At 47.6% G+C, this 18,009-nt stretch overlaps 1 protein-coding gene across 1 annotated transcript in view; it reads right to left on the bottom strand.

Annotated features, from left to right (window-relative positions):
* Positions 1 to 18,009, bottom strand: part of LOC140425199 (uncharacterized) — a 385,575-nt gene that overhangs the window by 227,189 nt on the left and 140,377 nt on the right. The gene's annotated exons all lie outside the window — the stretch shown is intronic.

Raw genomic sequence — 18,009 nt, 5'->3', positions numbered from 1 at the left:
ATAATTTGCTGTGCTGCTTGCAACTGTCAGAGAAAATAGATGAATATTCGCAGAAAAAGCCAGATTATAGCAACCTAGCTCTGGAAATCCTGATGATATCTGTAATGAAATGCTAAATTGACATTTTTAATGACCAAACATGAAAAGGAAGAGACAGACATCTGGTGAAGTGGAAGTGCTGAGTGAACGCACAAAAGGTGTCTCTCCTCCTGAAAACTTGGAATAAGGCACTTAGTGCCCAAAATGGCCCTCTAAAATTGGGAGAAAACATCCCTCACGCTCATCCAACACCATCAGGGCAAGACATGCCAAGCGGCAGCAGCTCCAGGGGCCAAAAGGAGGGTAAAGGCAGAGAATGCCTGGAGAGAAGGAATGAGGTGATGGCAAGCACATGGTGCGGCGAGGCCCCGGCCACGACTGAACAAGACAGAGCGGCAGGCTGCACAGAGAGCTCCCCCACCCCACCTCCCCGACGAACGGATGGAGGGTGCTCCTCACACAGGAACCCCAGGAACTCAAGGATGCCATTAAGAGGGAGATGAGGGCAACGGTCAAGGCGGGGGTGGCAGAAGCATTGATCACCCTGCAGGTGGCTCTGGGAAAGTCGGAATGGTGGCTGGAGACCCAGGACGCAATGATCAGGGAGCTAGAGAAGGCCTTGACAGACTAGAGCGACAGGATTGCCGCATTAAAGATGGAAATGGCAAGGTTGATGGCGACGCAATGGAGGCTAAGGGGAAAGGTCGAAGATCAGGAAAAACGATCATGGCTCCAGAACTTCTGCATAGTGGGCCTACTGTAGAGAACTGAAGAATATGTGGCCCAAATTCTGGGTAACCTGGTGGGAAGGGACAGCTTCCCCAAGCCGCCAGAAGTAGACAGAGCCCACATGTCACTGAGGGCCATCATTGGGAAGCTGCACCGGTACCAGGACCAGGAAAGAATCCTGCACATTGGGGCAGACCTGACCAAGCACCGGGCAGAGTTCAACAAAACTAAGGCAGCACTTTATAAAAACAATATGAAGTTTGGAATGCTGTACCCAGCCAAGCTCTGGGTCACCTTCCAGGGCAGTACTGGAACAGTACTTTACCGCACCGGCAGACGCAGACAAATTTGTCCACTGTTGTGTTATGTAATTTGGAATAACACAAGCTGCCACTTGGTGCAGTTTTGAGTAAAAGATGCTCCAGACTTTGAAGTGAGTTCAATGTGTTTTATTGAACTATTAGCACGGTTCTCAATGAGTTCGACTCTCTGCTAATCTAAATGTTGTAACTCAGTCTAACTGAACCAGCCATGCTCTAAGCCACGTGCTGGGGTGTGATGCTGAGGATACTCCCTGTCTCACTCTGCAGATGTTGGTCTGTGGAAAGAGGCGGGTGTGAGTGCCTCATCCCTTTTACAGTGAGATACCACCCCTGAGTGTCCTGACTGCTCATTGGTCGTGTCCTATTCTATGTGTTCATTATCTGCATGTTTGCATATCATGACATGTCCCCCTTTTTTAATGTTTTGTTGGCGTATGTGAATGTATTTACATGTGAATGAGCCTGTATAATGTGACTGACGGAGGACAACAGAACCGAGCAAACAAAACAAACGTTCACAAGTCCAGTCTCTGAGGCTTGCGTCTGATCCTGGTCGACCGCCGGAGAGGTGGCGGAGGGGACGACGACATCTTGACAGGCGGGATGGAAGCCTGACTGGTGGCCTCGTGGTGCGAGGTATCAGGAGGTGGCAATTCAACATATGGAAATGGAGGAGAAACTGGTTGCGGGCAGGCAGCTTTGCGCAGTGCCCGTCGATTCTTTCGCACGATGGAGCCATCAGCCATACGTACAACATAAGAGCGGGGCGTGGCCTGTCGAACAACGACAGCCGGGGCAGACCACCCACCATCCGGTATCTTGAACCTGACAGTGTCTGCCGGGGATAGTACGGCCAGATCGGTGGCATGGGCATCATAGCCCTGCTTTTGACGGTCTCTGAGCTGCTGCATCTTCTGCAGCACCGGGAGGTAATCCAGGTTGGGCAGGTGTATGGCTGGAAGCGTCGTCCGCAGGTCCCTGTTCATCAGGAGTTGAGCCGGCGACATGCCAGTCGACAATGTAGTCACCCTGTACGCGAGCAGTGCAAGGTGTATGTCGGAAGCAGAGTCCACGGCCTTGCAGATGAGCTGTTTCACAATGTGCACCCCTTTCTCGACTTTTCCATTGGACTGCGGATAGTGCGGACTGGAGGTGACATGCTGGAAATTGTATGACCTGGCAAACGTGGACCATTCTCGACTGGTAAAGCACGGGCCATTGTCGCTCATGACGGTGATTGGGATGCCATGCCTTGAGAACATCTCCTTACAGGCTTTGATGACGGTCAGAGAGGTGAGGTCCAAGAGCTTCAGCACCTCAGGGTAATTCGAGAAATAATCGATGATCAATACGTAGTCGTGACCATTCGCATGGACCACGGAGAGGTCTCTAGGTCATGCAGTTGGAGCGTCTCCTTGCTCTGCGCTGGCTGGAACCGCTGACCGGTAACACAGTTCAGGACCATGTTTGTGATGTCCTGGATGATGCCGGGCCAGTAGACAGCTTGCAGAGCTCTGCGTCCGCACTTCTCGACGCCCAGGTGTCCCTCATGAATCTGGCGCAGCACCAAACTCTGGAGACTGAGCGGAATGACAATCTTGTCCAGCTTGAGGAGGATACCATCAATCACCGTCAGGTCATCCTTCACATTGTAAAATTGTGGGCACTGCCCTTTTTGCCACCATTGGTGAGGTTGTGGATGACTCACTGCAAGAGGGGTTCTTTGGCTGTCTCATCACGGATGAGAACTACCTCCTCATCTGTCGCCGGGAGAGTGCTAGCACACAGCTGCACCTGCAATTCGATGTGCTGGATGATCTCCAGCAGCTCACTGGGCGATGTGACGGAGTGGGACAATGTATCAGCGGTGGTGAGCTCCTTGCCAGGTGAGTACACCAAGTTGAAGTCATACCTCCTAAGTTTAAGCAGGATTCTCTGCAACTGAGGCGTCATGTCGTTCAGGTCCTTGTGGATGATGTGGACCAGAGGCCTATGATCCGTCTCGACAGTGAATGTCGGCAGGCCATAGACATAATCATGAAATTTGAGAATGTCGGTGAAAAGACCCAAGCACTCCTTCTCAATCTGTGCATATCTGGTTTCAGTGGGCGTCATCGCCCTTAATGCGTAGGCTACTGGTGTCCAAGATGATGTGGCATCTTGTTGAAGCAACACCGCACCAATGCCATCCTGATATCTTTGTCTCCCGGTCCGGGTCGAAGAATGCCAGGACTGATGTAGTGGTGAGCTTGGCTTTCAGCTCCAGCCACTCTGTCTGGTGTGCCGCCTTCCACTCAAAGGCAGTTGACTTTTTCACCAGATTGCGTAGGGCCGTGGTGTGTGTGGCCATGTTTAGAATGAACTTGCCCAGAAAATTGACCATACCCAAGAAGCGCAGCACCACCTTTTTGTCCTCAGGGACCTTCATCACCTCGATGGCCTTGATTTTGTCTGTGTCCGGGCGCACACCATGCTGTGAGATCTGGTCGCCTAGGAACTTGAGCGTCGATGTGCCAAAACAACATTTGGACCTGTTTAACTTTAGGCTGTTGGCATGTACACGACGGAATACCTTCTGGAGACGGGACACATGTTCTTCAGGGGTCGTGGACCATATGATGATGTCGTTCACATACACACAAACCCCTTCAATGCCTTCCATCATCTGCTCCATGGTGCGATGGATTATCTCCGATGCCGATATGATGCCAAATGGCACGCGATTGTAGCAGTATCTGCCAAAAGGCGTGTTGAAGGTGCAGAGCCTTCTGCTGGACTCTTCCAGCTGGATTTGCCAAAATCCCTGTGATGCGTCCAATTTGGCGAAGAAGCGCGCGTGTGCCATCTCACTCGTGAGTTCCTCCCGCTTCGGGATGGGGCAGTGTTCCCGCATGATATTCTTATTGAGATCCTTGGGATCAATGCAGATGTGCAGGTCCCCTGAAGGCTTCTTTACGCACACCATCGAGCTGACCCAGTCAGTCGGTTCGGTGACCTTGGATATGATGCCTTTTTGCTGAAGATCCTTGGCTGTGCCTTCTGGCGCTCTCTCAGTGTAGCAGGGACTCAACGTGATGCGTGGACCACTGGCTTGGCATCAGGTCATAGCAGAACCTTGTATCGATACAGCAGTGTGCCCATCCCGTTGAACTCATCTGGATACTGGGCGAGGATGTCGTCGATGCTGGCCTGAAGATCCACATGGGAGGATGTTGTGGTGTAAACCCGTTGAATGAGGTTCAACTGCTTGCAGGCGTGTGCACCTAGTAGGGATGCCCTGTCCGGCTTAACAATTTCAAAGCGTAACCATGCTTGTGTGTGTCGGTTGGCTACGTGCAGATGGCAGGATCCCAGTGCCGCGATGGCATTCCCGTTGTAATCCAGGAGCTTGCAGGCAGCTGGAAGGACCGTGGGGGGTTTCTTAGTGCGTCTGAAGTCTGCCTGTGAGAGGAGATTGGCAGAGGCACCTGTGTCCAGCTTGAACTGGATGGAGCAGCGGTTGATCTTCATCACTGCTCGCCATTCTTTCTCGGAATCCACAGCTAGGATGGACTGGACTTGCGATGTGTCTGGTGTGGCATATTCACACTTTGTAATAATGCCCACACGGTCGTCGTTGTCCAGGCATTCAGCATCTGGATCCGTTGCACTGCCAGGATCAGAATCCTGTAGACGTTGTTGCAGACTCCGGATGCGTCGTTGTCGGAATTGGGCGCGCTGGCTCCTGACTGGTGGTGCAGATCTGCACAGAGTTGCATAGTGGCCTGGCTTCCCGCAGTTTAAACTGCGCCTACCTCTTGCAGGGCCGTATTTCTTTAAATTGGCAATGCCACTGTTCGAACACGTCATGACGTCAGCGTCCTGAAGCTCCGTGAGTCGTTGCACATGCGCAGTGCGGTTCACAGACGTCTGCACTTGCGCAGTACGGGTTAAGGCCGCTTTGTTATCCTGTTCGCATCGCGCATGCGTCGGGCCCAAGGAAGAGCGCGCAAAATGGCAGCTTTCGTCAATGCTGAGGCGCTGCATCCGGGAGATGGCCTGCACACTCTCCGCCTCGTGGGAGGCTATTCTATCATTTTCTGCCGTTTCATACTGCGAATCGCGATTTTTAGCGTGCTCATACACTGTGCATGTTTCAATCGCGACTGGCAGGGTCATATGCTTGATCTTCAGTAGCTGCTCTCTCAGAGGATCAGAGTGAACTCCAAAACCGATTTGGTCTCTGATCATGGAGTCAGTGATATCACCGAAGTTGCAGGAATGCGCTAACAGTCTAAGGTTAGTTACATATGAGGTGAAGGATTCTTCTTTACCTTGCAATCGCTGCTTGAATATGTAGCGCTCGGAGATTTTGTCAAACTTGTCCAGGAACGCAAAGGGACGGGTGGCCTGAGGTGCATTTGTTTCAATGCGAGAAGTGTAGCAGGTAAGGCAGATGAACTTGGGGCTTGGATTAGTACCTGGGAATATGATGTTATTGGTATTACGGAGACTTGGTTGATGGAAGGGCAAGACTGGCAACTAAATATCCCAGGGTATAGATGCTTCAGGAGGGATGGAGAGGGAGGTAAAAGGGGTGGAGGAGTTGCATTACTGGTCAGAGATGATATCACAGCTATGATTAAGGAGGGCACGATGGAGGATTCGATCACTGAGGCAATCTGGGTAGAGCTAAGAAATAGGAAGGGTGCAGTAACATTGTTGGGACTTTACTTCAGGCCTCCCAAAAGCGAGCGTGAAGTAGAGGTACAAATGTGTAGACAGATTATAGAAAAATGTAGGAGCAATAGGGTGGTCGTGATGGGAGATTTTAACTTCCCCAGCATTGAATGGGACTCATGTAGTGTTGGAGGCGTAGATGGAGCAGAATTTGTAAGGAGCATCCAGGAGAGTTTTTTAGAGCAGTATGTAAATAGTCCAACTCGGGAGGGGGCCATACTGGACCTGGTATTGGGGAATGATCCCAGCCAGCTGGTTGAAGTTTCAGTCGGTGATTACTTTGGGAATAGCGATCACAATTCTGTAAGTTTTAGAATACTCATGGACAAAGACGAGAGTGGTCCTAAAGAAAGAGTGCTAAATTGGGGAAAGGCCAAGTATAACAAAATTCGGCAGGAGCTAGGGAATGTGGATTGGGAGTAGCTGTTTAAGGGTAAATCCACATTTGAAATGTGGGAGTCTTTTAAGGAAAGGTTGATTAGAGTGCAGGACAGACATGTCCCTGTGAAAATGAGGGATAGAAATGGCAAGATTAGGGAACAATGGATGACGGGTAGAATTGTGAGACTAGCTAAGATGAAAAAGGAAGCATACATAAGACCTAGGCGACTTAAATCTGATGAAGCTTTGGAGGATATCGAGAAAGTAGGACAAATCTCAAACGTGCAATAAAAAGGGCTAAAAGGTGTCATGAAATATCTTTGGCTAATAGGGTTAAGGAAAATCCCAAAACCTTTTATTCGTATATAAGGAGCAAGAGGGTAACTAGAGAAAGGATTGGCTCACTCAAAGACAAAAGAGGGCATTTATGCGTGGAGTCAGAGGAAATGGGTGAGATTCTTAATGAGTACTTTGCATCGGTATTCACCAAGGAGAGGGACATGACAGATGTTGAGGCTAAGGATGGATGTTTAAATACTCTAGATCAAGTCGGCATAAGGAAGGGGGAAGTTTTGGGTATTCTACAAGGCATTAAGGTGGACAAGTCCCCAGGACCGGATGGGATCTATCCCAGGTTACTAAGAGAAGCGAGGGAAGAAATAGCTGGGGACTTAACAGATATCTTTGTAGCATCCTTGAGCACGGGTGAGGTCCTGGAGGACTGGAGAATTGCTAATGTTGTCCCTTTGTTTAAGAAGGGTATCAGGGAGAATCCAGGGAATTATAGACCTGTGAGCTTGACGTCAGTGGTAGGCAAACTGTTGGAGAAGATACTGAGGGATAGGATCTATTCACATTTGGAAGAAAATAGACTTATCAGTGATAGGCAGCATGGTTTTGTGCAGGGAAGGTCATGTCTTACAAACCTAATAGAATTCTTTGAGGAAGTGACAACGTTAATTGATGAGGGAAGGGCTGTAGATGTCATATACATTGACTTCAGTAAGGCGTTTGATAAAGTTTCCCATGGAAGGTTGATGGAAAATGTGAAGTCGTATGGGGTTCAGGGTGTACTAGCTAGATGGATAAAGAACTGGCTGGGCAACAGGAGACAGAGAGTAGTGGTGGAAGGGAGTGTCTCAAAATGGAGCAAGGTGACTAGTGGTTTTCCACAGGGATCCGTGCTCGGACCATTGTTGTTTGTGATATCCATAAATGATCTGGACGAAGGTATAGTTGGCCGGATTAGCAAGTTTGCAGATGATACTAAGATTGGTGGAGTTGCAGATAGCGAGGAGGACTGTCAGAGAATACAGCAAAATATAAATAGATTGGAGAGTTGGGCAGAGAAATGGCAGATGGAGTTCAATCCAGGCAAATGCGAGGTGATGCATTTTGGAAGATCTAATTCAAGAGCGGACTATACGGCCAATGGAAGAGTCCTGGGGAAAATTGATGTACAGAGAGATCTGGGAGTTCAGGTCCATTGTACCCTGAAGGTGGCAACGCAGGTCGAGAGAGTGGTCAAGAAGGCATACAACATGCTTGCCTTCATCGGACGGGGTATTAAGTACAAGAGTCGGCAGGTCATGTTACAATTGTATAGGACTTTGCTTAGGCCAGATTTGGAATACTGCGTGCAGTTCTGGTCGCCACATTACCAGAAGGATGTGGATGCTTTAGAGAGGGTGCAGAGGAGGTTCACCAGGATGTTGCCTGGTATGGAGGGTGCTAGCTATGAAGAAAGGTTGAGAAGATTAGGATTGTTTTCGTTGGAAAGACGGAGGTTGAGGGGGGACCTGATTGAGGTCCACAAAATTATAAGAGGTATGGACAGGGTGGATAGCAACAAGCTTTTTCCAAGAGTGGGGGTGTCAATTACAAGGGGTCACGATTTCAAGGTGAGAGGGGGAAAGTTTAAGGGAGATGTGCGTGGAAAGTTTTTTACGCAGAGGGTGGTGGGTGCCTGGAACGCTTTGCCAGCGGAGGTATAGAGGCGGGCACAATAGCATCATTTAAGATGCATCTAGACAGATATATGAACGGGCGGGGAACAGAGGAAAGTAGATCCTTGGAATATAGGTGACAGGTTTAGATAAAGGATCTGGATCGGCGCAGGCTGGGAGGGCCGAAGGGCCTGTTCCTGTGATGTAATTTTTAAAAAGAATAAAGAGGATGGTCTGAAACTTTGTCTTCTCCTGGTCTTCGGCGAAGTGAAAGGAGTTGAATATTTCCAAGGCGTGATCACCCGCTGTGGTGAGGAAAAGAGCTATCTTCCGTGCATCAGACGCACCATTGAGGTCTGATGCTTTGACGTAAAGCTGAAATTTCTGCTTGAATGTCCGCCAGTTGGCACTGAGATTGCCGGAGGTCCTGAGCTCGTGAGGAGCCGGAATCTTTTCCATTGTGCCGGTATACATTCGCTGGTCGTCACGGATCTTGCTGAGTTGAACTAACTAGATTGAACAGTCTCCTGGTATCATGTTGCGTTATGTAATTTGGAATAACGAAAGCTGCCACTTGATGCAGTTTTGAGTAAAAGATGGTCCAGACTTTGTAGTGAGTACAATGTGTTTTATTGAACTATTAGCACAGTTCTCAATGAGTTCAACTCTCTGCTAATCTAAATGTAGTAACTCAGTCTAACTGAGCCAGCCATGCTCTAAGCCACGTGCTGGGGTGTGATGCTGAGGGCACACCCTGTCTCACTCTGTAGCTGTTGGTCTGTGGAAAAGAGGCGGGGTGTGAGTGCCTCATCCCTTTTATAGTGAGATACCACCCCTGAGTGTCCTGACTGCTCATTGGTCATGTCCTATTCTATGTGTTCATTAGCTGCATGTTTGCATATCATAACATTCAGAAGCATGGGCTGGGAAAACAACACCAGAACCAGCAATGAACTGGGCACCCTAACATAATTAGACATTGAGAAACTGTTTGCGCGGGACTGTATTGCCTCATTTTGCACGCTGCAGCAAAGTATCAGAAAAGAGAGGGCGAGAGCAGCAGGACGCAGGAGGGAGTGAGGAGGAAGAAGGGGAAACAAACACACAGCGGCAGTGGGTGGGGGTGGATATACAATTAAATCCCAGGAGGGGGCCAGCCACCACACTAGCAGGTAAGCTAGCAGCAGGACGTATGAGCCGAGTGTCAGGCGGATGGGGGTTGGGGGGTGCGGCTCATCTCCTTTGGGGAGAGTGTGCCTGGTGATGGGTGGGAGAAGAAACTGGGGGGTATCAAGGGGGGTAAATGGGGGGGGGGGCGGAAACGGTGGGGGTCACTTGCAATGGGACGGGGGATGTTAACAGGCTCAGTGGGAGAACAGAGGGACAAGTGGGGCGAAGGATACTAGGCTGGCTACAACCGATCGCACATGGCAGCAAGGAACACAAAGGCACCGCAAACAGCCACTTTGGATGGCCCCCAAACAAAGGGAAACCCCGGAATGCAGGGGCGCATCCACAAGGTAAGTATGAGTGATCCCTCGGGGGGGGGGGGGGGGGGGGGGGGCAGAAACCCCCCCATCAGAATAGTCATCTGTAACGTCAGGGGACTGACCAACCCAGTGAAAAGATCCAGAGTCTTCACCCACCTGAAAGGTTTGAAGGCCGACATCGTCTTCCTTCAAGAGACACACACACCTGAGGGAGAGGGAATGACTGCGGGTAAGAAAGGGCTGGGCTTGACAGACATACCATTCGTGCTACGGGATGAGCGCCAGGGGGAGTGGCCATACTGCTCAATAAGAGGACGTTGTTTACAGTGACAAATAAGGTTACAGACTCAGGGGAACGGTATGTCATGGTCAGAGGTGTCCTGGAAGGGGCAGCAGTGGTGTTAATGTGTACGTTCCCAATTGGGACAAGATGGAATTCATAAAGAAGACCATGGCGGAAATCCCTTACATAGTGTTTGAGGGGGGGGGGGAGAGACCTTAACTGCGTACAGCACCCACAGACAGACAGTTAATATTGGAGAAAATATCAAACGTCGTGAAGGGACTATAGGCACATTCATGGAACAGATTGGGGCACTGGACCCATGGAGGTTCACACACTCTGGGGAGACACAGGTACACAGGGTCTACACCCGAATCAACTTCTTTGTAGGGGGGAAAGCGGTGCTTCCAGGGGTAGTGAAAGCAGAATACTCCGCAATCCTACTCTCCGGCCTGGCTCTCACTACATGGATGTGAGGTTGGAGATGGGTCGGGCTTAATGCCTCCCATGGAGGTAGGACACAGCCCTCCTTGCCAATAAAGCATTTTGAGAAACGATATCACAGGTCATAGACAGGTACGTTATCAATATTCGGAATCAGGAAGTTTCACCCGCTATGTTCTGGGAGGTGCTGAAGGCTGTGATCAGCGCATACAAAGCGCGCAGCGACAGGAAGAAAGGGATGGCTAGGCAACATCCCTTCCATACTGGACCCCATAGCCACGGCCCCGACCGTAGAGCTTCTGGAGGAGAGAAAAAAGCTACAAATGGACTTCGACCTGCTGTCCACAAGGTCCGCCAAGCAAAGGGGACTCTACAAATACGGAGACAAAGCCAGCCTCCTGCTGGCTCACCAGCTGTGAAAGCACCCAGCCACGAGGGAAATAGCTCAGGTTAGGGACAACGGCGCCGAGGTCCCAGGTTCGATCCCGACTCTGGGTCACTGTCCGTGTGGAGTTTGCACATTCTCCCCGGGTTTGCGTGGGTTTCGACCCCACAACCCAAAGATGTGCAGGCTAGGTGGATTGGCCAAGCTAAATTGCCCCTTAATTGGAAAAAATGAATTGGGCACTCTAAATTTTAAAGAAAACAAGGCGTTTGAGGCCTTCCACTGGGGGCTGTGTACCTCCAAGGCTCCTGAAGGGGTCTTGAAGATGAAGCAGTTCCTCGATGGACTGGACATGCCAGTTGTGTGGGGAAGATAGGAGATGGGGCCTGGAGGCACTATTAGAATTGGGGGAAGTCATGGAGTGACTTCTTGCAGGTGGGGAAGACGCTGTGGCGAGATAGATTCCTGACGGCCTTCTAAAAAATTGCACCAGCACTGGCCCTGCATCTGTGAGAAATGTCCACAGACTCGCTGGTAAGGGGCTCCCACCAACAACACTGGTGGAAGCCTCCATGTCGCTGATACCCAAAAACGTTAGAGACCCGTCTGAGTACAGGTCCTACAGACCCATCTTGCTGCTCAATAGAGATGCGAAAATCCTGGCAAAAACCAGGTGGCTGGAGAGCTGCACACCGGAGGTGCTCACAGAGTACCAGACGGGCTTTGTCAAGGGCAGGCAACTAACATCGAACATCAGGCAGCTGCTGAATGTGATAATGACTCCATCCGGAGAGTGAACACCAGAAATTATCATCTCCCTGGACACAGAAAAGGCCTTCGACAGAGACGAGTGGAAGTACCTCATAGAGGTACTCGAGCAGTTTGGGCTTGGGTCAGGGTTCACCTCCTTGGTGAAACTACTGTACAGCGCTCTTAAGGCAAGCATACGGACCAACACCACCAGTTCTAAATACTTCCAGCTGCACAGAGGCACGAGGCAAGGATGCCCTCTATCCCCGCTGCTGTTTGCGCTGGCAAGTGAGCCACTGGCGATCACCCTCAGAACGGCGAAAGGCTGGAGAGGTATCCAGCGGGACAGGGTGCGTAGTGTCTCAATCAATGCGGATAACCTGCTCCGTTACATCTCAGACCCCCAAGCCAGTATTGAAGGGATCATGAAGCTCTGAAAGAAGTTTGGAGCTTTCACGGGCTACAAACTCAACCTGAGCAAAAGTGAAGACTTCCCAGTGAACCCACAAGGGAGAGGGACAGAGCTGGAGGGACTGCCATTCAAACAAGCCGAAAACAAATTCTGCTAGCTGGGATCCAAATTGCCCACCACTGGACACAGGTTCACAAATGGAATCTGATGAGACTGGTGGAGGAAGGTAAAAGGGACCTGCAGAGGTGGGGCCCACTACCACTCTCACTGGCAAGGTGAATGCAGACAATCAAAATGAACGTACTGCCCAGGTTCCTGTTCAGATCTCTCCCGATCTACACCCCCAAGGCCTTCTCCAACACGATACATAAACTAATCATGATGTTTGTGGGAGGGTGGGGAAGAACTTGAACCCGAGGATCCAACAAAAGGTCCTACAAAGGAAAAGAAGTATGGGAGGTTGGCCCTCCCAAGCCTACAGTTCACCCACTGGGCAACCCCAGCAGAAAGAGTGAGGGGATGGGTGAAGGAACCGGGAGCGGAATGGGTGAGGATGGAGTAAAGTTCCTGCATAGGGACGTCCCTCAGAGCCCGAGTCATGACCGCACTCCCATCCCCTCCGACTAAACACTCAAAATGCCCAGTGGTAGACACACTCCGAACGTGGTATCAAATGAGATAACACCTCGGCCTAACTGAACTGTCCACTATGGCCTCCACCTGTAACAACCGCAGGTTCACGCCCATAACAATGGACACCACCTTCAAAAGGTGGAGACAGGACGAGGGGATACTGATGGTTAGCAACATGTACACAGACGACAGACTGGCGACCCTGGAGGAACTCACGGAGAGGTTCTACCTAAAGGGAACAAAATGAGGTATATACAGGTGAAGAACTTCCTCAGTAGGGAAATGACGACGTACCCCTGGACGCCAGGAAACTCACTAGTTGAAGAACTGTTGGATGCAGGCTGAGGGAAAGGGAACTATGGAGACCTGGACGGATGACTGTTGGTGGAGGTATGTCCGCCCCTGGATCGAAGCCTTATGCAGTTAAAGGTGGTGCACAGAGTACACTTATCCAGAACCCGAATAAACAGGCTCTTCCCGGACGTGGAGGACAAATGCGAACGGTCGCAGGGAGGCACGGCCAACCACACCCACATGTTCTGGGCATGGTCCAGTCTTTTCAGGTTCTGGACAACCTTCTTTGAGGCAGTGTCCAAGGTTGTGGGAGTGAGCGTGCTCAAAAGTGGCGGTCGTTGGGGTTTCAGATCAGCCAGAACTCTTTATGTGGGGGGGAGGAGGGGGGGGCGCGGTTGGAGAAGATAACATGTTGTCATCTGTGGGTCGGAAGTGGGTGGAAGCCATTCACCAACTTGTTACCAGATCTGTTCGTAGTGTAGAATGAAGGGGGGAGGGGTGGGGGGGGGGGGGGGGGGAAGCTGGGGGTGCAGAGACACAGTTAAACATGGGTCGCAAAGGAAAGGGAAGTAGAGGAGGGTGAAAGGAGAGTGAAGGGGTGGGCAAAAGCCCACTAAAAAGACCGCTGAACATAGCCGCAGGAGACGGGCTTGAGGGAAAGCAGGAAAAGGCATAGGGAGTAACAACACACCAGGCAAGACATGCTAGGGCCAACACTGGCAGCCCAACTGAGGCAGAACTGCCAAAGGAGGCACAGCCACGGGGGAAACATGTAAATATGTATAATGATCCCTGACTGTTTGTATCATTTTTGCTTTCTTCTTCTTGTTCTTCTTTGGCTTATCTCTCACTTATAATTTTACAGTTTTCTTTGATTGCTTTGCTTAATACGACGTGCGGTGATGAAACTTGTAAATTTAAAGTATGAACTGGAATGTGTAACATAAAAATATGAAAACCGATAAAAACATTTGTTTAAAAAAGAAAAGGAAGAGACAAATGATGGGAGTATATGCTAGAGATGGTGCACTCTGGTCAAACACCAGAAGAGCAGAAATGAGAACCAGGTTTCATAGTGTGAAGATGAGCACAAAGTGGAGCATGACTACTACTGCTAAATAGCAATATAGGACACAAAAATACATTGGTTGCCCATCAGCCCTCACAGGCAAAATGTAAAACATCCCTTGGCACTATTTTGAAGAAGAGCGGGGCCGTTCTCACAGTGTTCTGGCCAACATTTATTACTCAACCGACACCTATAACAAATAATTTGGTCATTACCACTTTGCTATTTATGGGACCTTGCTGCGTGCAAATTGACTGCCATATTTCCTACATTACAACAGCAGCCACATTTCAAAAGTAATTCATTGGCTGTGAAGCATTTTGGAACTCCTGTGAAATGTGAAATATAAATGCAATTCTTTCTTTAATGGACAGAAAATCACAGGCTGTGTGCCCCGCAACATGATCTCTGCTGGAAGTACAGGAGTGCAGAATTGCCCTTCATGTTTCAATCCCACTGCTCTTATGTTTAAACGCATACTTCACACATAATTGGATAGCACAGAGTGGAACAGTTGCTTGGTCCCCAGACCATACGTCGCTGATGCTGTAAGAGCAAGCTATTATGGATCTGTTCAAAGGCATCATGCGTTTTCGCGATTGAAGGACAGAACTAATGTTATACCCCATATTCTTCAAACATTCTATGATTTGCACAATATTTTACAGGAACTTGTCCACACACAGTGATTTAGCCCAAGCTTGTAAAAGTCAATGAAATGAAATGTAGTGACCATATGGATAAATTGGCTTATTTACCAATAATATATAATCTGCTTGCTTTATAGAAGCTGGAGAACTTAAAGTTAGTCTCCTGCTCAACCCAAAGAGCAACAATCAATGCCATCCTCAGTCCTCAGCCCAGAGTGGCACAGCAAGGTAGCTGGTTCCTGATGTGTTTCCTGTGCGTACGTGGAATACCTCACTGCTATAAACATTGAAAACAATTGTGAACTTCACTTCAATTAGTAGTGCAATGTAGATTGGTGTCTCCTTGCAGTTCTCCCTGGGTCAAATGCCACACCTTTAGTCACAGCATGCTTGTTGTTTTTGAGTCTCATCTTTCACTGTTCCTCAGTCACACATAGCCAAGCAGACTCTGGTGCAGTAAACCTTACAGCCTGGTTTAAAACCTGCTGGGAATGATAAACTTTCTGTCTTCCCTGAGTTGGTTCGCCTGTAAGATACCTGGCAATGTGTAGCTGCAGTCAAACTGTTGGGCAGAAAACTCCTTTGTAATTTTCACTTCTGACACTGCTACACAGATGTTTCGAAGTATTCCCCTCCTTAAGCTAGTGTGACACAAAATAACATACTATTTTTAAATTTCAAATCCACAGCTTTCTAAGTCAGCATGAGTTTTCTTGATTGGTCTTTATGAATGATATTATATTACATTGCTCCTTTTCTCAAACTCTTTGCTAATGTTTATTAATCCATTTTGCGGAGGAATGAGAAGACCCAGAATAACACCAACCATGAAATAATAGCCAGTTAGCACTCTCTACTGTCACTCCACCACCATTCATTCAAAATAATTTTTTGTTAAAATTAATAAAATCAATAATGTTGGCTGCAAGAAGTTATCACAGGAACCAAACTGGAAAAATGGGTAAAACGTGAGCTATCAGAGAAACAAATATTCATACAAAGCTAAAAACAAGCTGGAGTACCACAAGTCCATAGCCAAGCATGTCTGGCGTTGCCATGGCCTCACATTATGTGGTCTGTATGCACATTGTTTCCACTTGTCTCTGTCCTTAAGTATTGCTCATAACATAGTGACTTACATGGTTAAACTGTGAACTTTGTGTACCTGAAGTCGGACCAGTTTCAAATTTAGCAAAAACGTTGTATACTCGATTAGCTCTTCTCTTTAACATCTGCTGATACATTATGACCATTGGTACAACATCTATATTTATGATTATCATACCATTCCCAAAACCACATGAAATGCCCCCTCAGTAGCATCACCCTTCATATTAAATATTCAAGTTTGTAGAGAATGTCTAGTATGTCAATTTTTGTGAATTTTATTCATGTTGGATAGATGTAATAGTGGCTTTGATTCTGAATCATAAACAGAACTGTCTCTCTGTATTTAAAATAAAATGAAAAGTGTATGTTTCAGTTATTATTTTACACATGTAACGTTTAAGAAAGGTGTACATTTCTCCAAAGGACCTGCAAATATTTGTGATTTCCCTTCACTATAATTTATTTTTGATAAGTTCACAAAGAAAATAGTGGGTTTAGGATGAAACTGTAAATGTTTATTTGCCAGTTCAATGTGTGGGTAGAAAAAACCTCATGTTAATTTAATCCGTTTTCCAAATGATAGCAGCAGTATAAAAATGGTTGCTCTCATCCTTGTAATCAGTTGCTCAGAGCACAAGGGCAGCATTCCCCAGTGTCTCATCTGTGAACTAATCTTTCATTTCATAGCAGATCTTTCCATATCAAACAACACAAATGGCTCAATTTGCATGACAGGATTTGTAACGGGGCAAATCTAGTGTCAAACTCGATTAAAGATTACACTAGAGAGCTATCATAATCAGCACTCTAATGAGCCTAAAGAGTACATATAAAGTCTCCCCTCTTTGTCATTCCAGTCATGTAAAAAGGGAATGTGTTTCTTTTCATCCACAATCCAGTTCTTTATTTTGCTCATTATGCCCTGTGTGGATCGCAAGTCATGTCAGGCTGGTTTCAGAGGGGGAGAATAGGGAATAATAAAGCAAACATCACTTCACAAATGACACTGCTTGGTATAAGCCAACGTTTGAAGCCCTAATTCTTCTAATCTGCAAAATAGTGAATACTAATGGGTTTTTGCTTTTGTGACTGCTGATGCATATAAAGAAAAACTTTAATGAGCTGCCTGGGTTGTGCTTACAGATACCTGTCAAATGTCTGTCATTTTAGCTATCATTGGTGCATTTTAAGGTAGGGAACAGCCAAAGGATGACAGTATTTGTGCAAGCATTCTTCATACTAAATTGTGCAATTTTCCTCATGTCATAATTTTATCATGTACAGCAAGCTAGGTGGCTTATAAAGATGGGACAAAGGATGTGTTCACTCTCTCTAACTGTCTTGGAAGAATTCAGCCAATTCTTGTTCTCAAGTGGATATTGTGTTAAGCAGAATCCACGTACCATCATGAAAAAGCTTTAAAACACAGCCCATACCGACTTAAGTCACACAATCCCTTCTCTCTAACTTGTTTCTAAACAATACATAAATCTTGGTCACAATTATTACAAATCCTCTTCAGCACTGCATCCTGTGTCTCTGAAAACTACCTCCCTGACCTAGTCAGTGTACCTCTGATCTTCTGCACCCCAGAAGCTGTCACAAGTCTCCCTCCTTCCCAGGAGTTGAACACACAATAGAGAATAGGCCCTGGCTGTGAGGTTCAGCAGCCATTAACCCCTACCAGCTGTTCCTGCAGGGAGGCTTCTGTGGCTGAATGTCCTTTCTCTGTGGAGGCCCTCATTTCCACTAATCTAACTATTGTTTGTTAGGAATGCTGACAGAAGAAAAGAAATTTTTCTTGTGTCCATGCAAGCGTGTGTATCTGTGTGCGAGAGGAGGAGAACTGAAAGCTAATTTTCTTTTGCTGGCATCCTAGCAGAAGAAACAGGCCTGCCATAAATTAGCAAAGATACTTCCTTGCTTGTTTACTTTAAGCGGTTAAACAGTTTAAAAGAGGCCAAAATATCTTTGGAGATATTTGAAAAAAATATAAAATTGGCTCAGTAACTGCACATTGCTCTTCCAGAAAACAGACCAAGCCACACTGATGTTAATTTAATTCTGATATATTTGAAGAAATCAATATTTTCTACAATATTTTTATAATACGGTAAAGATGTAGGATGGGTCACAGTTAAAATATTTCAGTGCTGTTTGGAAAATTGACATTTAAAAAAATTATCTACAATTGTATCCTTTGACATGCTTTTGGGTTGGGAAGGAGGAATCTCTTGATGCCAAGAGGTGACAGGCAAAAGAATGAAAAAATGTAACAAATAAGCTTATTGCAAGTCTGTACAGTTCCAAATAGTAGCCTTTCCAGGGTACAAATCAAATCTGGAAACAGAC

This window comes from Scyliorhinus torazame, chromosome 6, assembly GCF_047496885.1.
Source record: "Scyliorhinus torazame isolate Kashiwa2021f chromosome 6, sScyTor2.1, whole genome shotgun sequence".
In the NCBI taxonomy this organism is placed as follows: domain Eukaryota; kingdom Metazoa; phylum Chordata; class Chondrichthyes; order Carcharhiniformes; family Scyliorhinidae; genus Scyliorhinus; species Scyliorhinus torazame.
The sequence above is the reverse complement of the archived record's forward strand: the minus strand, read 5'-3'. Positions and strand labels throughout refer to the sequence as shown.